This window comes from Mustelus asterias, chromosome 19 (assembly GCF_964213995.1).
Source record: "Mustelus asterias chromosome 19, sMusAst1.hap1.1, whole genome shotgun sequence".
Classification (NCBI taxonomy): Eukaryota; Metazoa; Chordata; class Chondrichthyes; order Carcharhiniformes; family Triakidae; genus Mustelus; species Mustelus asterias.
In genome coordinates this window covers 35,176,018-35,198,036 of record NC_135819.1, presented here as the reverse complement: position 1 = coordinate 35,198,036, position 22,019 = coordinate 35,176,018, and the positions used below count along the sequence as shown (strand labels likewise).

General features: G+C 45.5%; 1 protein-coding gene across 1 annotated transcript in view; it reads left to right on the top strand.

The window, feature by feature from the left end:
- Positions 1–22,019, top strand: part of pde3a (phosphodiesterase 3A, cGMP-inhibited) — a 483,881-nt gene that overhangs the window by 80,979 nt on the left and 380,883 nt on the right. The window lies entirely within an intron of this gene.

The window sequence follows — 22,019 nt, the reverse complement described above, 5'->3', positions numbered from 1 at the left end:
GTTTGTTTTTGCTTATTGTACCCTTAACAGAAAGAGAATCCTATCTCCACATAGAGTGCAATCGAAGCACAAGTTCCTTCATCCAGAAGTCCTTCCCTTTTGTAGTTGCAGAAGGGTAGAAATACTCAGAAAATGTCTGAAAGTCCCAGGTGGTGGTGGGGATGGAAGGGGTGGGGGTGGAAGGGGTGGGGGTGGAAGGGGTGGGGGTGGAAGGGGTGTGGATGGAAGGTGTGGGGGTGTGGGGTGGACATGGATAGGGGAGGCACATGGCCGCCTGCCCCCCATCTGTTGGGGAATCTAACAGCAAGATGGATTCTTGCCATCAAAATACATGAAGGCCAGATGTTCACACCCTGGGAAAATATTTGGAACAGGATATTAAGAACAACGGGAGTGAACATGTGGCCTTGATCAGGAATTGTACAACTGGATACAGATATTTGTTCTATGTTGTGCAATAGCAGATGAGATTATCCAACCATTGATTCCCACCTTCACTGTGCACAGTTTACTGGCTTTCCACCCACCCACCCCCGTGCAACTCATCCAACAGAGTGTTTTGCAGACATCCAATAAATGTTCATGGAATGTGAGAACCGCACAGCCTTACAGCAGGGAAAGATGCCATTTGGCCCATCACGCCTACACGAGCATTCTGAATGAACGACTCACTTAGTTGCAACACCCTGTAAGATTTTTGGTTCCTTAAGTATTCACCTGGAGGTCTTGTGGTGCAGTGGGTAGCATCTCTGTCTCTGAGCCAGAAGCTCTGGGCATGAGCCCCATCCTGGCACTTGATGGCCAAGGAAGGTGTGTTCATAATGCGGTCAAACAGGTTGACTGTCAACCTGCAAAATCCTTCCAAACACGCCAATGGAGGTAAGAGCGGGAGAGACTCCTGGTCAGCCATGAGGTGGAGTGGCGCCCCTCAAGCTATAAGCCTCTGGTGACGGAATAATGACCTGTTCCAGGAATGACTAGCTATGGAAATGGATGAAAGCCTGCCTTAGTGCGCCACTGGGTATGGGAAGAGAAGTGGAATGGAAATATTCATCAATTTTTTTTAATGAGTTCTCAGTTGGATTCTGTTTCCGGCACTGTTTTTGAGAGAGGATTACGCAACCAAGGAGCCCTCTGCACTTTTTAAAGACAACCTGGCGACTGCTCCTCACAATTCTTCTTGGTGATCCTCTTGAGTTTGTGCCATTTACATACATGTTGGGGAGCCCATGTGGTGGCAACAGTCCTATGTTGCTAAAAGAATTGTCCATCAGTGGATAACTTCATTAAGTCAAAGGGGGAGATATTTTGAGCATTGGCTGATGATGGTGCAAATGCTGATGGTAAGCCTACAGGAGGGTTCGCTGCAGGACAGCAACGCCAAGTTAAACCTCCCTGTTAACTTGATGACAGTTAAATTAAAGCCTATTCTTAACACGGTTTTGTTGGGCCAGTGTGGAAGATGTCTGTAAACTGTGGTTGTGAATTAAAACAGCTGTTTTCACTTTTATAATCGAGTATAAAAAAAATCTAACATTAAGAACATCAGAAGTACAGGAGCAGGAGGAGAGCAGACATCCCATCGAACCTGCTTCAATCTGATCGTACCTCAACTCCACTTTCCCATCCTCTCCCATAGCCTCTCTGGGAAACCAAAAATCCACCTATCCAGCCGGGAATATAGCATGGAGCATCCACAGCCAAAGATCCATGACCTACTGAGTGAAGAAAACGTTCCTCTAAATAACGGGTGGTGTTCAAAATCATACATGGGTCGGAACTTTCCGGCAGTTCATGCTGGTAGGATCTTCTGGTCCTGCCGCCGGTGCAACCATGTCGTGGATTTCATGGCGGTGAGGGGTGCATTCAGTGGGACACTCCACTGACAGCGGCTGCACCGCGAAACACAATGGCAGGTTGTGCGGTAAACCCCACCCACGGTGTTTTGAGAGGGAGAAAGTCGAACCAGTGACCACAGAAGACATATTTAAATTGGTTGGCAAGTGAACCAGAGGAAGAGGATTACTGTTTTTCATCTGTGGTGAGTTGTCATGACCTAGATAACGCTGCCTGAAAAGGGAGCTGGAAGCAGATTCTGTATTTGCTGTCAAATGGAAATTGGACATATACTTAAACTGGAGAAAATTGTAGGGCTACGGGGAAAGAACAGAGGACGAATTGGATCGCTCTTTCAAAGAGCCAGCACCAACACGATGGGCTGAATGACATTCTTCTGATCAGTATGATTCGAGGATCAGAGAGAATGATCTACAATGGCTTTCCTTCCATCTTTCACACTGCTAATCTTGGTGTTCACCCATAGTTTGTCCTTGACCCTCAGCTACCCCTTGATTCTCATCTAAATGCTGCCCCTTGATGACATTATGTGAGCTCTCTCACTGCTCATGCTGACGGGATATTCTGGTCCTGCCAACAGCACACCCCTGTTGAGGATTTCCCCAGCATCATGGCGTGGTTTCAATGAGAAACCCCATTGTCAATGACAGGACCAGAAGATCCCATCACCAATCAAAGGTGAAAATACAGTGCGGGGAGGCCAGGGAATCTTGCCCATTAGCTGAAAAGCCAATGTCACTTTCCACATGTACCTTGTGGCACCCAGCTCCACCTGACCACCAACTCTCTCAGCTCTTCCGAATTGCCAGTCTGCTTGCCACATTGGTGCCATGTTTGCAGCTGTTAAGCCTCCAACCACACACTCACACCATCGCAAAAGCAGCCAAATCCACCTGCCTTGTATCCCCTGAGCCTGGCCGTGCCTCAGCTCCTTTGCTGCTGAAACTATCCCCCATGCCTTTGTTACCTCTGGCATTGACTGTGCTATTGGCCAGTCCACACCATTCTCACCTCCATCAACTTGAGGTCATCATTTGCTACCTGAGACTTTATCTGCACCAAATCTCATTCACCCATCACCCCTTCCAGCTTCCAGCTAAGCAATGACTTGATTTTAAAATTCTCATCCTGATTTACAAATTCCTCCATGGCCTTGCCCCTCCCTCTTTCTGTAACCCCCTTCAAAATATCTCTGCTCCTCTAAACCTGAACATTCCCAGTTTTAACTGCTCCACAGTTGGTGTCCAAGCCTTCAGCTGCCAACACTCTAAGCTCTGTATTCCCTTCCTGAACCACTCCTTAAAACTAACTTCGTTCACCAAGGCTGTGCTCAATTAGCACCTCATATGGTTCCGTGTCAAGGGCTTTTCTTAAAAAAACTGTTATTTTATTGAAAAATATAATTGCCTCATAACACAGCACAGTCACTTATTTTTCCTATTATTAAATCAACACCTTCCCCTCATCTGCTCTCTTCCAGACTCACACCTGCACCTCATTAGATTATTGAGATGGGTAAAGAGAGGAAGAATAAGAAACAAAAGGGAAACGGAGGGTAGACAGGGGTATCCCGGGATATCCCGTTGACAACAGCGGGATTAGGAGATCCCGCCATTAACCACTGGTTAGCCCCCCCCTCCGTGGCTATAGAACACACTGCTGAGGGGAAGGAAAACCCCCACCCTCCGTTTCCCTTTCGTTTCTTATTCTTCCTCTCTTTACATGTCTCTATAATGAGGTGTGGGAGTGAGGCGAGTCTCGAGAAGAGCGGTTGAGGAGGGGGGTATTGATTTAATAATAGGAACAATAAGTGACTGTGCTGAGTTATGAGGCAATTATATTTTTCAATAAAATAGCAATTTTTTTTAACTGATCCCCTTCAATGTAACTTATATTTTTTGAACTTTTAGGTGGTACATGCTGGACGGGATTTTCCAGTCCCGCCGATGTCTACCACGTTTTGCTTGTTTCGCAAGTCTCCTCTGCCGAGGAACCAGCTGCAAAGTGTCGCCATTGACGGGACCAGAAGATCCTGTTGGCAGGAGGGACTGGAAAAACCTACCACCCCTCCCCCCCCAGCAAAGAACAGAAGGTGGTGTGGGGGGAGAGGAGGGGGTGAAGAACCAACCAAGCTATATCCTCCCCCAAGCCAAAAGCAAAAGCTGTCATATCTGCCCACGCACCTTGTAAATTAAATTGGGCACGCCTCTCAAATAATGTTAAACACTTCTGGAAAAAGTTGTAAATATGAATCAGCTGAGGACAAGATGGGCACGAGCGGGTCAGATCTTCTGGAGAGTAAGCACATCTGTCACATCTCCCAGCATACCCTGGGTAAACCATTGCGAGCCTGAACTTAGAAAGATGAATTTAATGTTGGACCGTAAACTGTCTCAACGTAAGTCTGGAACAGGAAACTGTGGAGTTTACACCACAAAGAGCTCCCTTCCAACTGTCATCCAAAAATTCTCCTCTTCCCAATTCTCTCTTCCAACCAGATATTAGCCTAGTTTATTTATTAGTGTCTCAAGTGGGCTTACATTTACACTGCAATGAAGTTACTGTGAAAATCCCCTTGTCGCCACACTCCGGCGCCTGTTCAGCTACACTGAGGGAGAATTTAGCATGGCCAATGCTCCTAACCAGCACATCTTTCGGACTGTGGGAGGAAACTGGAGCACCTGAAGGAAATCCGTGCAGACGCGGGGAATGCGCGCAGACTCCACACTGACAGTGACCCAAGCCGGGAATCGAACCCGGGTCCCTGGCACTGTGAGACAGCAGTGCCAACCACTGTGCCACCGTGGGAGAACATGGAATTCAGGGACATTGAATGGTAATTAATTTGAGAAATAAGCCCTTCTTTTGATAGAAAAAAGGGTTGGTAAAGTGTCCAAAGCTGGTTTAAATGGAATAAGTGGGAATGTAGGTACATATATCATTTTTTGAATTGCAAATGATGGAAAAAATGAGGGCATGTGGCTGATCGGCATTCAGAGCTAGCAAAATTGCCATTCTTGTATAAGCCTTTAAAGTGCTGTAGCCCCCTCCTTTTCCACACAGGAAAAGGTGAATCGAGTAAAGATGGGAGAAAAGATGGATGACCAGAAATTGGGCCTCTAACTGAAGAGGCTTTCAATTCAAAAGATAATCGAAACTGAGGCCAAATTTTAAGAGTTTGAAATACAATGGGATCAGCAGTATAACAGGAGGGGAGTCAGAGGAAGAGAGGCACAAAGCAGGGCAGGGAGACATGACGAATGGCAGGAATGTGCCTGTAAATTGACAGCAGGTGACATCCGGTGCATGAAGCTAACAGGTTATTTTAAGGATGTTAGCAGCCCAGTCATAAAACATAAAATTCGGGAGAGCCAGCCGTGCCAAGTTTAATCTTCTAATGAAATAAGAACAAGAGAATGCTGGAAGAAGTCAGCAGGTCAGGCAGCATTTATGGAGAGAAAGTGAGTTAACCTTTCAGGTCGAGATAATCTTTCAACGAACTGATGAGAGGTCGTCAGCTGCAACGTAAAAATTATTTCCAGCTTCTCATTATTCTTATTTCAGATTGCCAGCATCTGCACTTTTTGCTTTTATTCTATTATATTTCTGTGCAATGCCTGAAAATGTTTTATAAAGGTTTGATATAAAAACAGCCAGCAGCATATGAAACCACCACCAAATTGACGAATACACTATAATGGTTTATTGCTATCATTGTGTGGCTCTGTGCTTTCCTTAATGCAGACATTGGTGAAACGTCAGATGTATATTATGAAACCCATATGTGAAGTAAAACATGTTTTGGTTTCTCTATCTATATCAAGTAACTTATTGCTGATTAAGTATAGATAAATTTTACAAGATGATTGCAGATCTAATAAAACCACTTTTATTAATAGGTGGGTGACATTGCATAGGTAATGTAATGCAAATGTAATTTGTATTGCAAGATGTTAGCATAGAATAGAATCCCTACACAATAGAAGGAGGCCATTCAGCCCATTGAGCCTGCATCGCCAACAATTCCACCCAGGCCCTATCCCCATAACCCCACGGGTGGGAATTTCCTGCCCGTCTGTGTCCCGCCTGTTACGAACCCTGTGGTGGGTGGGACGGGAAAATGCCAACCCACCTATTTACCCTGCTGATATCCCTGACACTAAGGTTAATTTAGCATGGCCAATCAATCTAACCCCCACATCTTCGGACTGTGGAGGAAACTGGAGCACCCGGAGGAAACCCACGCAGACATGGGGAGAATGTGCAAACTCCACACAGTGACTCGAAGCCGAAATTGAACCCGGGTCCCTGGCACTGTGAGGCAGCAGTGCTAACCACTGTCCCAACATGCCACCCAATATACTCTATTAATCAAGTTGGACTTACAAGTACAAATGCTCAAATGCTTTGGGCATTTTCAGGTGGGCCATTCAATAAGACGTTAGTCAGTGGAAAGAATGTCCACCCTAAGCGGAGCTCAGGGAGAGACTTGGCTTCATAAGAAGAGCTCAACATATCGCGAGTTCAGCCAACACGTTTGTGCATCTTCATGTTGCTTTAAGGAAATATAATTGGTTAACCTTTTCATTATTCAATGTTCGAATGCCTCACTGAATCTCGGATGCCCCAAAGTAAAATACAATAGCTACACCGACTAAAGCCCCCACAAAGAGCAAATTAGATTGTCAGCAATGAGACTGCTGTTGGTGTGTTGGTTGAGGGTGGCAATGATCTCAGAAGATGATGGTGCTGCTCTCTCAGTAATGCCCATCTGAGCCAGCAGAATAGACTGTTAGTTGAACAAATCATTGGAAAGGCAGCACCTACAACAAGACGCAGACCCTTGGTATTGCATTCATACGTCCTCAAGATCTGAAATGGAGCTTGAACCATGGGTGAAATTCTCCGGCCTCCTAGCCGCATGTTTCCTGCTGGCAGGAGGTGGTGCATTGTTTGCTAGTGGCAGGGGTTCTCTGGCCCTGCTGCTGTCACTGGGAATTCCCCGTGATGTCACCCCAAGCCGGCGGGAAACCCACAGGCGGGGTTACACTGCCGGTGACACCGGAGAATCCCGCTAGCATGAGCGGCCGGAGAATTCTGGCCCACAATTTTTAATGAGCTGACTGAACTAATTTTTATAAAAAGTACAAATACTTTTCTAAGAAACCAGTGAAATCTCTGTGCATGTGCGGAAACATTGGATGGCAAGAGAGGATGTTGCCAAAGATGGACAGATTGAGGTAGATTTTCCAGTCCCACTCACCGTGGGAATCATAGCAGGCAGGACAGAAAATTTGGCGGACCATTTGAAGGTCCGTTGACCTAGGGCGAAAATTAAAATCTTGGGACGCGCGCGGTTGGAAAATCCTGTCCATTGACAGTGGGTTTCAGCTCCTCTAACTGCGTGGGCTCCAGAACCATCACTGTCGCAATGGCCACGCCTGGGCTGAACCTGATTTGCTCCATGACAGTCAATCGATTTTAATTTGAACTAAAATCATAGAATCATAGAAACCCTACAGTGCAGAAGGAGGCCATTCGACCCATCGAGTCTACACCGACCACAATTCCACCCAGGCCCTACCCCCACATATTTTACCCACTAATCCCTCTAACCTACGCATCTCAGGACTCTAAGGGGCAATTTTTAACCTGACCAATCAACCTAACCCGCACATCTTTGGACTGTGGGTGGAAACCGGAGCACCCGGAGGAAACCCACGCAGACACGAGGAGAATGTGCAAACTCCACACAGACAGTGACCCGAGCCGGGAATCGAACCCAGGACCCTGGAGCTGTGAAGCAGCAGTGCTAACCACTGTGCTACCGTGCCGGTATTAATGATAGCAGTTAGTAAGAAACCAAATTCCAACTCATCACAACTACAAAATAACTTGTTCCCAGTGAGTTGGCCTCTGGGATTTTCCAACCACATTCAAGGGGGTGGAGGTTATATTGGTCACTAATAAACCAGCCTGATTCAATAAAAGAGACATTTTGACCTGAGGGAAAACTGACACATTTACATTCTTCTGCCTGACTAATGGAACGGTGTTGTGTCATGAAGCGTGGAGTTCTTCAGAGAATGTGTAACCAGTGAACTAAAAGTGTCGGACTGCAAAAAGCATTCTACAATCTATAGAATCCTAGTTAATTTATGATTTTGACATAATGGTATAATGTTAGCTCTCTGTGAAGCCTGAGACTCCTGCTCTGACTGTGCTGCACCATTGGGTTCAAGACCAACATAGTGAAGGTCAACTTACGTTGCTCCTCACCAACACCCACTGGCAACACTGCCACACCGCCATCTGCATTTTAAGCCACTCTATGTATCTCCCAGCCTGACTCCTAAACTGGTCGTTACCTACAGCCAGTGATCCAGAATGTGTGGATGACTGGTGGTTAATTCCCTTGCTAACAGATTTCCTCTGACACTCAGAGCAGTCCAAAGATATGCGGGTTAGGTTGATTGGTCATGCTAAATTGCCAGGGGATTAGCAGGGTAAATATGTGGGGTTGTGAGAATAGGGCCTGGGTGGGATTGTGGTTGGTGCAGACTCGATGGGCCAAATGGCCTCTTCTGCACTGTAGGGATTCTATGATCTTATGATTGGGATCCACGAACAGGCTGGTAAACGATACTCAAGACTGGAAAGTCAGAGACTTCCAAGCTCCATTTATCTTCAAGTAAGAGGAGAGAATCCTTTAGGCTTGTAACATTTTCATCCATCACCTTAAGGACTGTAATAAAATGTTCTGTTTCTGTTCTACCCTTCTAGTAATCTAAGTGCAAGTTGCACATCTAGAAATTATCTTTTCTTGTGGGTGTTTGTTGATTTACATTTCACATGTTGTGCGTTATGTATGTTGGGCACAGTAAGAAGTCTCACAACACCAAGTTAAAGTCCAACAGGTTTATTTGGTAGCACAAGCTTTCGGAGCGCTGCTCCTTCATCAGTCACCTGCTTATGCTACCAAATAAACCTGTTGGACTCTAACCTGGTGTTGTGAGACTTCTTACTGTGGCCAGCCCAGTCCAACGCTGGCATCTCCACATCATGTATGTTGGGGCATAGCCCCTTTAAAAGAATGGGCCATGTGACCTAGGGATGTGAAGTGAGCTGGCTGGGAAGTGCCGTGAGATGGCAGTTGTCATTTGGAATGTGGAGAGAGTAGACTGAATAGGGATCTGTGTTCCTGATGCCTGACTGCGGAGTAGATTTTGAGGAGACACCTCAGTGCTAAGAGATTTAATATTGTGGAAATAAATATTTATCCCTCTCTTTTGATTTAAACTTACAAGAAAGCCTGCTTGTTCTTTGAAGTCACAGCACTCAAGACATTTCTGTTGAAAGACATCTTATTGCATCATCATAGAATCCCTACAGTGCAGAAGGAGGCCATTTGGTCCATCTAGTCTGCACCGACCACAATCCCACCCAGGCCCTATCCCCGTAACCCCACGTATTTACCCTGCTAGTCCCCCTGACACTAAGGGGCAATTTGCCATGGCCAATCAACCTAACCTGCGCATCTTTGGAAGAAACCGGAGCACTAGGAGGAAACCCACGCAGACACGAGGAGAACATGCAAACTCCACATAGACAGTCACCCAAGGCTGGAATTGAACCCGGATCCTTGGTGCTGTGAGGCAGCAGTGCTAACCACTGTTGCAGTCAAACGAGAGGAGAAAAATTACCCCATATCTCTCCCTGTTCATTACAAGCAATGGAGCATGGCACAGGTTTTAGGAGTGGTAGGGTGAGCATCAGTTACACTTGATATGGCCTAAGCTACAGATGGATCCGGGAGCATTTGAAAGTAACATCAGATGCCAAAATGTTGGCGGGAGAAGCTCTTTCCTCGGCTATGATACCCATCATGTCAATACACACAGGATTCCTCTCCCAAACAATGATGCTGATCTGTGAACCAGTTTTTCTTCCATTTGAAAAATGGTGAAGCGCTGTTTTTGTAGTGTTTGTTTTGTGATGGAAAGCCTTGCTGTGTGTAATTATGCTCCTTTGCTTCTCCACACACGGTCATGTGGCATTCCTTGTGGCGGTGATGAATTGTTCTTAAGTCATAGAAGCGATAGCTGTCTCGTCTTGTTTCCAAGTCTAGATAATATAGTGACTAATACAAATATATCGAATTTTAAATGAGTAGAGGATGTAAGTGTTGTGCATATGGTTTATTTAAATCTGCGTCATACATTTAACCGTAAAAGGGGGAAGTTGCTCTTTGCCAGTGGTTGCAGGATTGTGCTCACAGCAAATCAGTGGCCCAGTTTTAGCCGCATACGATTGACTTCAGAGGATAAGGAAAGCAGTCACATTTTAAAATTGCAAGCTGATTTATTCTGAACCTGATTCCTGGAACAGGCGAAGACCTTTTAACCATTGAGGGCATTGCTTTTGTTTTAAAGTTTGTTTATTAGTGTCACAAGTAGGCTTACATTAACACTGCAGTGAAGTTACTGTGAAAATCCCCTAGTCGCCGCACTCCGGCACCTGTTCGGGTACACTGAGGGAGAATTTAGCATGGCCAATGCACCTAACTAGCACGTCTTTCGGATTGTGGGAGGAAACCTACACAGACACGGGGAGAATGTGCAGATTCTGCACAAACCGTGACCCAGACTGGGAATTGAACCCAGGTCTCTGGTGCTGTGAGGTAGCAGTGCTAACCACTGTGCCACCGTGTCACCCCACAATAAATGCCAATATTTATGGCAGCAACAGTGGTTAGCACTGCTGCCTCACAGCACTAGGAACCCAGGTTCGATTCCAGCCTTGGTTGACTGACTGTGTGGAGTTTCCATGTTCTCCCCGCGTCTGCATGGGTTTCCTCTGAGTGCTCCGGCTTCCTCCCACAGTCCAAAGATGTGCAGGTTAGGTGGATTGGCCATGCAAAATTGCTCCTTAGTGTCCCAAAACGTGTAGGTTAGGGGGATTAGCTGGGAAAATACATGGGGTTACGAGGATAGGGCGGGGCTGGGGCTGGGAAAGTGCTCTGTCAGAGAGTCAGTGCAGACTCGATAGGCTGAATGGCCTCTTTCTACATTGTAGGGATTCTATGATTGAGAGCCTCCAAACCTCAGTCATTAAGTTTCAGGCAGCAAATGAGTAGTTTCACTGTAAAGAATGGCAAGATTCCAGGTTCCACCCTCCATCTGCATCAGGTTATCAGTATGGGAGTGACAGTAGGGACAAACCATTATCAACGGCAAATTACAAAAGCAGATCAGGTGTCCCCTCTCGTGATCAAGAGAATTCAGCTGAAAATCCAAATACATGAGGGAGGGAGAGGATGGATAGCAGTGTCGTGTATGGCAGTAATGCTCCCACAGTTAGACAGCCTACAGACGCTCACAGGCAAAGCTTACGTGGATCGTGGCTACTCAGATGTACTGAAAGACAATTCATTCACTGCCTGTAGGGCTGTGCCCCAGCAAGCGATAGGGAAAGGGCTTCCTTCCTCCCCTACCCCTTGCTGGGGTAAAGCAACACAGGCAAGGAACAAGACAGAAGACAGTTAAATGAAGTCACATTACCCTGCCTCAAATGTGAAATCTGATTGCAACTGAGGTGGTGATGAGAAATAAAAGGGTTTTTTTTTGGGCGGGGGGAGCTGTGCGGTTGGGAGGGAGAATAATCAAATATTTTAAATGAAGTGAGAATCCAAACTGTCAGGGGATTGTGCTTGCGTGTTCATTACAGATGAGCTTTGAGCCAGATTACATGAACCTTCCACTCTGAATCAGAGGTAATGATGCAGTTATGGATTTGTGAAAATTAAAATTCCCGGCTTGGGTCACTGTCTGTGCAGAGTCTGCACGTTCTCCCCATGTCTGCGTGGGTTTCCTCCGGGTGCTCCGGTTTCCTGCCACAGTCCGAAAGATGTGCTGGTTAGGTGCATTGGCCGTGCTAAATTCCTCCTCAGTGTAACCGAACGGGCGCCACAGTGTGGCGACTAGGAGATTTTCACAGTAACTTCATTGCAGTGTTAATGTAAGCCTACTTGTGACACTAATAAATAAACTTTAAACTTTAAATGGAGATTAAAGCTTGAAGTCCGTGCTTTCCCCGAGAGCTAACTGCAGCCTAATACGTTGAATACAGGTTAGTTTTCAGGTGCCCTTCTCCTCCTGAACATTTTGTAAATTAACCTTCAGCCCTCCCATTCAGTACAGATTTCCATTTTCACGTCAGGAGAATTGTACAGGCTCTGAGCTTAGGAGACGCAGCTCACAATGACCACAAAGGGAAAGAGTTCGACCTTGCACGAGAGGTTACAGTCACAAACTTCGAGAATAGAATAAAGGCAAGGAGCACAGGCCACGAGTGTGTGCCTCCTCTCCATGTGAGGTGCAGACTAAAAGCGTCACTCCAGCCTCGGCAGACAATTTGCCCTGCTGCGGGATTTGAATATTTATATCAACGCTAATTGCTGATTGCAGTCATGAATTCTAGCCGTGGTTTGTTGTTCTCAGGGTGGGAGGGGTTTGCAGGTGTGATGTCAGCGGCTTACTGGTCATGTTTGGATGGTAAGTGAGGTCGCTTTGTACTATGGGCATGTGAAAATGTCCTCTCTGCTCACCTCACTGCAGTTGACGTTTGATGTCTGGTTTTGTGGTTGGAAGGCAGCCTAATCCTCATGAATCAAAGCTACCTCATGCAAAATGGCTGAGAATTTGAAATTCGTCCGTGCTAAATTCACACCGTCTTGTGAAAGTTTTGTTGCCTACTTCAAAATATGTGACAATTCCCCTTAAAGGACCGTAAGAAACAGAAACAGGAGGAGGCCATTCAGCCCTTCATCGGTTCATTATATATTGGAGCAGAATTAGGCCATTTGGCCCATTAAGTCCATTCTGCCATTCGATCATGGCTGATATGCTCCTCATCCCCATTTTCCTGCCTTCTCTCCATAACCCTTCAACCCATCACCAATTAAAAATCTGTCTAACTCCTCCTTAAATTTATTCACTTTCAAGCCTGCTCCACCATTTAATAAGATCATCACATTCACTACATTCTCTTCTCTGCCTCATCTCCATAACCCTTCATTCCCCCTACCTACGATTAAAAACCTATTGATCTCAGCTTTGAATACTTTCAAGGATTCGACCCCTACAGCTTCCTGGGGTAAAGAATTCCAAAGATTCACCACTCTTTGAGAGAAGAATTCTTCTTCAAATCCATATTAAATGAGCACCCCATTATTCTGCGAACCTGCTCTCTGGAGAGTATACACTCTGTAAGAAGTCTAACAACACCAGGTTAAAGTCCAACAGGTTTATTTGGTAGCAAAATCCACTAGCTTTCGGAGCGGAGCAGCGTTTGCTACCAAATAAACCTGTTGGACTTTAACCTGGTGTTGTAAGACTTCTTACTGTGTTTACCCCAGTCCAATGCAGGCATCTCCACATCGCGAATATACACTCTCCCATGAGAGGGGGGCACAGTGGTTAACACTGCTGCCTCACAGTGCCAGGGACCCGAGTTCAGTTCCAGCCTCGGGTCACTGTCTGTGTGGAGTCTGGACGTTCTCCCCGTGGGTTTCCTCTGGGCTCCAGTTTCCTCCCACAGTACAAAGATGTGCGGGTTATGTTCATTGGCCATGCTAAATTGTCACTTAGTGTCAGGGAGCTTAGCGGGGTAAATATGTGTGATAACGGGTATGGGGCCTGTGTGGGGCTGTCATCCGTGCAGGCTCCATGGGCTGAATAGCCTCTTTCAACACTCTGGGGATTCTATGATTCTATAATAAGTGAAAACATCCTCGCAACATTTACCCTGTTTAACCCCCTCAATCATAATCACCTCTCATTCTTCTGAACTCAGAGAACAGATCCAACCTGTTTTCCCATCCCTCATACGGCAGCCCCTCCATACCCAGCATCATCCCTGTACTGCCTCCAACGATACAATATCTTAAGGGAAGAAATCACTCTCAGCGGTCTTGGTCCAATCCATATCGCTTAGTCGTCAGAATCAAATTACAAACAAGATAGAATCAGATTTTATTTTTGTCAAGTTCAAGATCTGTCGATTGATTTGTCTAAATTGATCAATTAATTCCTAAATAGCCAAGTGGTGAACTATTGATGTATTGCAGAATCCCATGAATGATTCATACAAAGAAAGTAAGCTGCTGAGGTAGACAAACGAGCAACTTCTTGTCGATGAGACTATTGGGAGTTAAAGCGTTGACTGACGGGTGGTGCTAATCTGTTGATAATTTGTACTTGTTACAGGTTGTTGGAAGAATTTTGTTTTCACACAGAGTGGCATGAAAACATGGAATGTTCAACATAAGTATCTATTGAAGCAGAAACTATCCGAGCATTTAATAGGAAATTGGATCAGTACTGTTGACTCTTAATTAATACAGTCATTATATACACTAAATAAATATGAATGGTGCAATAAGTATTAAGTAACATGAAAAACAGAAAACATGGGACTATAAAAGTATTGTCAGATAATTAGGTCAAGACAAGTAGCATTAATTTGCAAAGTTTGTCCAAAGCCTTTGTCCAACCCCATATGGAGAATTATGTTCAATTCTCATAGAGGTTTACAGTATGGAATCAGGCCCTTCAGCCCAACTTGTCCATGCCGCCCAGTTTTTACCAATTGCCCACGTTTAGCCCATATCCCTCTATACCCATCTTACCCATGTAACTGACTAAATGCTTTTTAAAAGACAAAATTGTACCCATCTCTACTACTGCCTCTGGCATCTCATTCCAGACACATCCTATGTGTGAAAGAGTTGTCCCTCTGGACCCTTTTGTATCTCTCCCCTCTCACCTGAAACCTATGCCCTCTAGTTTTAGATTCCCCTACCTTTGGGAAAAGATATTGACTATCTACCTTATCTATGCCCCTCATTATTTTATAGACCTCTATAAGAGCACATTGAAGCCTCCTGCACTCCAGAGAAAAAAGACCCATTTTATCCTGCCTCTCCTTATGACTCAAACTATCAAGTCCCGGTAGCATCCCACCAAGTCTTTTCTGCACTCTTTCTGGTTTAATAATATCTGTTCTATAATAGGGTGACCAGAACTGTACACAGTATTCTAAGTGTGGCCTTACCAATGTATTGTACAATTTCAACAAGACGCCCCAACTCCTGTATTCAATGTTCTGACTAATGAAACCAAGCATACCGAATGGCTTCCTCACCACCCTGTCCACCTGTGACTCCACTTTCAAGGAGCTATGAACATGTACCCCGAAATCTCTTTGTTCTATAACTCTCCCCAAAACTCTACCATTAACTGAGTAAGTCCTGCCCTGGTTCAATCTACCAAAATGCATCACCTCGCATTTATCTAAATTAAACTCTATCTGCCATTCATCAGCCCACTGGCCCAATTGATGAAGATCCCGTTGCAATCCTAGATAACCTTCTTCATTGTCCACCATGCCCACCAATCTTGGTCTCATCTGCAAACTAACTAACCATGCCTCCTAAATTCTCATCCAGATCATTAATATAAATGACAAATAACAGTGGACCCACCATCGGGCCCTGAGGCACACCGCTGGTCACAGGCTCCAGTTTGATAAACAACCTTCTACAGCCACCCTTGGTCTTCTGTGACTCCAGAGCCACAGCAATGTGGTTGACTCTAGTTGCCCTCAGGGATGGGTAATAAATATGGCCCAGCCAGCGAAGCCCACATCCCATCAACTAATAAAAAAAAGTTGGCTCTATTGTGGCATATCAGACTTAAAGTGGCGTTATCATCTCCATTTCAGTTGAGTTTCTCCAGTAGTTGGATATCTGCTTCCTTGGCCCTGTTCTGTCACCCATTGCGACAGTTAATTTTCAGGGCTGTGCCATCTAGAAATTGTTATTTTTTTAAAAAGCAAACTTAAATACTATCATTGTTGGCCTCCTTGACCTCTTCACTGATGAAGCTGTAGCTGAGTGTGCTAATGGAATTACAAAGACCAGACAGGTTCCAGCCCCAGAGGGGATTTTAAAAAATTCATTCGTGGGCGTCGCTGGCTGCCCATTTATTGCCCATCCTTAGTTGACTGAGGGCAGTTGAGAGTCAACCACATTGCTGTGGCTCCGGAGTCACAATGTAGGCCAGACCAGGTAAGGATGGCAGATTTCCTTCCCTAAAGGACATAAGTGAACAGGCTGGGTTTTTCTCACAATCGACAGATGCCGTGGCGGGATTTGAACCCGGGTGCCCAGAGCATTAGTTGAGCTTCTGGATTAATAGTTGAGTGATATTACCACTAGGCCATCGCCTCCCTCTCAGCCTGGGCAGCAAGAAGGGTTATCGAAATAATCTGAACTGCTAGCATGTATTGCCCATTCTTAATTGCCCTTGACACTAGAGTGGCTTGCTGGACCATCTCAAGATGGCAACCAGGAGTCAACAGCAGGCCTCTCCTCCGAAGCGGGCCTGACCTGCAGAGTGTTTCCAACATTTTCTTGTTTTGATTACAGATTTCCAGCTTCCACCGCATTTTCTCTTCTATCGCAATTGGTTTCACAACCAACAGCTCAGCAAAACCAGCCGATATTAGGGGCGGAATTTTCCCGTCACGCCTGCCATGGGAGTCATAGTGGATGGGACAGAAAATTCGGCGGACCATGTAAAGGTCTGCCGACCTTGGGTGGGAATTTCCGGTCTTGGGGTGAGCGCAGCTGAAAGGTCCCACCCTAGGACTCAGAAATTAGGGGCAGATTTAAACCGCTGGTGGTTTTGGAAAATGTGGGGGTAACAGACTGCCCATTATATACCCCACCTGATCTTCCTACCCACACAGGGCAGGGACTAAAACAGGGGGCCAGTAGAACACCATCCCTTTCCTGGAAAAGCTGATAACTGAAATCAGCCCTTCAGTGTGGGACTGGAGTCACTTTTCAACTGCATCACAAACCTCCAAAGATACTGCATTCAGCTTCATGGTACGGTGGCACAATGGTTAGCACTGCTGACTCACACCACCAAGGACCTGAGTTCAATTCCAGCCTTGGGTAACCGTCCGTGTGGAGTTTGCACATTCTCCCCATGTCTGCGTGGGTTTGCTCCGGATGCTGCACTTTCCTCTCACAGTCCAAAGATGTGTGGGTTAGGTGGATTTGCCAGTGTAAATTGTCCCTTAGTGTCCCAAGATATATATAGATTAGGGCGATTAGAAGGATACAATATGTGTGGTTACGGGGATAGGGTTCCAGGGATAGGACCTGGGTAAGAGTCAGTGCAGACTTGATGGGCCGAACAGCCTCCCTGCACTGTAGGCATTCTTTGATTCTTTTTATATGAAGGTTGGCACATTTATTGTGTTGTTTATTCTTGTTCGTAGGCGGTGATATGGTGTTGATGTTGCTTCTTAAGGTGAAAAAGTCTCCCTGAGGCTTCCCAACATAGTAAACCAAATAGTGTGGTAAATACCTTCAGCACAGTGGTCAGCACTGCTGCCTCACAGCTCTGGAGATCTGGGTTCGATTCCCGGCTTGGGCCACTATCTGTGTGGAGTTTGTTTTCCCCATGCCGGCGTGGGTTTCCTCCGGGTGCTCCAGTTTCCTCCCAAGGTCCAAAGATGTACGCATTAGGTGCATTGGCCATGCTAAATTGCCCCTTAGTGTCCCAGGATGCGTAGGTCACAGGGATTAGCAGGGTAAATATTTGGCAACGCGGGCATAAGACCTGGGTAGGATTGTTGTCGGTGCAAACTCTTTGGGCAAAATGGCCTCCACCTGCACTGTAAGGTTTCTATGATTCTAATCAATTAGAAGTGGGCACAGGTTCAAGGAAAGAGGGGGAAAGTTTAAGGGACATATGTGGAGGAGATTTTTCACACAAGAGAGTGGTGAGTGCCTGGGACGTCCTGCCCGAGGAAGTGGTGGAAGCAGGCGCATTAGCAACATTTAAGAGGCATCTGGATGGGTACATGAATAGGAAAGGAATAGAGGGATACGGACCGAAGGTCCAAAGGGCAGAAGGTTTTTTTTAGTTTAGTTAGGGCATCGAGATCGGCGTGGGTTTGGAGGGCCGAAAGGCCTGCTCCTGTGCTGTACTTTTCCTTGCCCTTTGTTTTTTAGCGTTGTGGACGATGTTATGTATTTAATGATGCTATCAGCAACAAAGCAAATAATTTCAGCATTTTTTTCCCCCCTCAAACTTTCGCAAACTGGGTGTTCCTCTGCATTTTAAAGATCACTGTCACTGATTCACCCTTCCTTTTCTCTCAATTTTCATTTTCAATCGAATCTGGGAGGGTTCCGTTAAAAATGCACTGCGTTCAGCATTGCTTTCACATTAGAATTTATTCCACACGTACCACATGCGTGGAGAATGGCATCTCTGTGGTAAATAGTTGTTATCACAGTGACCTCTGCATCTGTTCAGAATGCGAGGGCTGTTTATTATTGGAAAACTCTGAACTGCTGCACTGATTATTTAATTTAAAAATCCTATTGTATTGATGCTCAAATTCTATCTGCGCGGAAGCGTTTGTGTTAGAACTGTTAAAAAAAACAATTTGTACTTTTGAAATTGCCACAAAAGGGATTTTCTTTTTATTAATTAAAAGCTAGTGCCGGCTCTAAATGTTTGATGCCAAATGAGAAAATAATCTCATAAATATACCTCTCCTCACTGCCATCATGGATTAAAAGCGATTTAAAAAACTGAAGCAGCATAGCACTACAATAGCATTTCAGCACAAGGAACACAATTGTGGCATGTTTTGATAATGAGGCACATTGACATGTCAAGAGAATAGAATAGCTACTTCCAATTTAAAGCAAAACAGATGAACAATGAGAGTCACAAACATGTTTCTCAGAAGAGACTGGCAGAATAAGGGGATACAAGTTGGTGAAGTTACAATTGAAATGTCCTACCTGACCTTCCTCACTGGAAAAGCAGTCTCTGCCGATGCCATCACCAACACATTTGGGGAAAACAACAAAAATAAGTTGCATAGTTTATTTATTAGTGTCACAAGTCGGCTTACATTAACACTGCAGTGAAGTTACTGTGAAAATCCCCTGGTCGCCACACTCCGGCGCCCGTTCGGGCACACTGAGGAAGAATTTAGCATGGCCAGCGCACTTAAGCTACACATCTGACATGTGACATTTGCTGACATTCTCTATAAGATCATTAAATTTATAAAGAAAACATGGAAATCCTGTAAACTAAGGTTAAGTTTATTTATTAGTGTCACAAGTAGGCTTACATTAACACTGCAATGAAGTGACTGTGAAAATCCCCGAGTTGCCACACTCTGGCGCCTGTTCGGGTCCACAGAGGGAGAATTTAGCATGGCCGATGCTCCTAACCAGCACGTCTTTTGTACTGTGGGAGGAAACTGGAGCTCCCCGAGGAAGCCCACACAGACACGGGAAGAAGGTGCAGGCTCCACACAGACCAGTGACCCAAACCGGGAACCAAACCCAGGTCCCTGGCGCTGTGAGACAGCAGTGCTAACCATTGTGCCACCATGTTAAACCCAGAAATGAAGGATACCAATTAAACTTGTCTGAATTGGGCTTGTGTGCCTTAAAATTGAACTCCAGTGCTACTGATGATGTTATAACTGAACTTTATTTTACTGGGATTTGACATTTTTGAACTGGTGTTTCCTTCTGGATATTCCTTTAGCAGTGCTAACCACTGTGCCACCATGCCACCACAGCATCCTTGGTTACTTGGATTGTAAATTCGAATTCTGGGCAGAAAGCCTACTCTCTATATTTGTTGAACTAACATTCAGTTTGGTCCTCTTGTCTTGTACCCTTTCTATTAAAATATCTTTGATCAGACCCTTAGGTGAATTACAGAGCTAATGAGTTGGATGGGATGAGAGTCAATTATTTATATATTTTTTTTATTCATTCGTGGGACATGGGCATCGCTGGCTGGGCCACCATTTATTGCCCATCCCTAATTGCAATTAGAGTCAACCACATTGCTGGGGGTCAAGGAGGTTTGATAACAACCTTGGCATGAAAGTGACCCCTTTCCCTTGGATGGTGGAGCATCGTAATTCTCCCCAACATCTTTCTCTCGAAGGTACAGTATTTGAGCTCATAGTTCAAAATCAGACTATGCACAGTCAGGGAAAATAACCGGAAGTTTATGATTGGAACTTAGCTTTTCAGAAAGGGTCCATCAAGGGTCAGTCTGTCTCCTGAAAGATACATTTTGCTTCTCACTTAAATTTGACTAATTTTCATCCAGTGTCACTGTGAGATTGTATGTGTTGACAATGGACTTGTTTGGATCGGATTTTAATTTCTGTTTCGCAAGGACTGACTTAACCTGCCAGACGCCTTTCCTGTGAAGGTGCGGAAAAAAAGAATCCATTAAGATCAGGATGGCAAAGAAATGGTTTTCCCGTGGTTCTCTTTGGGGTATGTATCAGGGAGGTGATGGCCTAGTGGGATTACCACTGGACTATTAATCCAGAAACTAAGCTAATGTTCTGGGGACCCAGGTTCGAATCCCTTCGTGGCAGCTGATGGAATTTGAGCGCAATAAAAAACATCTGGAATTAAGAATCTACTGATGACCATTGAAACCATTGTCGATTGTCAGAAAAACCCATCTGGTTCACTAATGTCCTTCAGGGAAGGAAATCTGCCGTCCTTACCCGGTCTGGCCTACATGTGACTCCAGAGCCACAGCAATGTGGTTGACTCTCAACTGCCCTCAGGCGACTAGGGATGGGCAATAAATGCTGGCCAGCCAGCAACTCCCATGTCCCACGAATGAATAAAAAAAATGTAAAGTTAATTCATTCAGCGTTATGACTGGTCCCAAGCTAAATAAAACCAAGAATGTTTATTGAGTCCTTGCCTTTTCTCCCCTTTCCTGAGGTCAGGGACTGATGTGCATTGTCGCTGAGTGAGCATTGGTAGCACTGTGCTGTCACACCCCAGCGACCACTCTTTGTGCGAGTGTATTGGAAGTTGCTTCACCAACTGGACACTGCTGCTAAGCCCAAACTTGTCATCACTAGATCGCCGTTTGTGGATTGAGAGGAGTCTGGAATGGGAAACATGGCCAATCGTGCCCTCTGCAGCCTTTGGTTACTCAGTGCAGTAGAAGCGCCCGCACTATTGTGCTGCTTGAGATTGGGACAATGACGGTTGTAATAGAATCATAGAATCCCTACAGTGCAGAATGAGGCCATTCAGCCCATTGAGTCGGCACCGACCACAATCCCACCGAGGCCCTATTCTCGTAACACCATGTATTTATCGTGCTAATCCCCCTGACACTAAGGGGCAATTTAGCCTGGCCAATCCACCTAACCCGCACATCTTTGGACTGTGGGAGGAAACCAGAGCACCCGGAGGAAACCCACGCAGATGTGGGGTGGGGGCGGTGGAGGTGGGGGGGGGGGGGGGGGGGGGGGAATTGAACCCGGGTCCCAGGTGCTGTGAGGCAGCAGTGCAAACCACTGTTCCACCGTGCCACCCTGTAGACTGACTGTCATGTCTGTCACTCCAGCTGGGCTGGGAACTATTTGAGTTGGACTGAGAAGGGGCTGATTACATTAGGAGATCAGTAAGTTAATAGCGTGGCTCAGTAATAATTTTTAATTTGATAGTACATTTATATTTAAGCCAATAAACTCATGCAAAATGAAGGGACATTGCATTTAAAATAGACCCTTAGGGTGGAATATTCTGACAATATGTCAGTGGCAGTTTCAGCAAGGAAACGAGGGTGTAGCTCTCCAGCGGCTCAGCCGAGCTTTCTCTCCAGATTCTCTGGCACTCTGTGCACAGAGAATCTGTGGGCAGGGTTTCTGCCATCACTCTGGTGGGTGGAGTCTGGTAGAGCCAACAATGCCAACATCACCATTTTCAGCCGTGGCGAACACCCCTTTATTGTCTGAATCTGCCATTGTTGAATTATCCAAAGAATGGAAGGCTGAACTGCAAAGAATAATGTAAAATTAATTCGGAAATTGGAAGCGCAAAGGAACTTGGGAGTCTTAATTCAGGATTCTCTTGAGATTAACTTGCAGGTTCAGTCGGCAGTTAGGAAAGCAAATGCAATATTAGCATTCACTTCGGGATGACTGGAATACAAAAGCAGGGATATACTGCTGAGGCTGTACAAGGCTCTGGACAGACCACATTTGGAATATTGTGA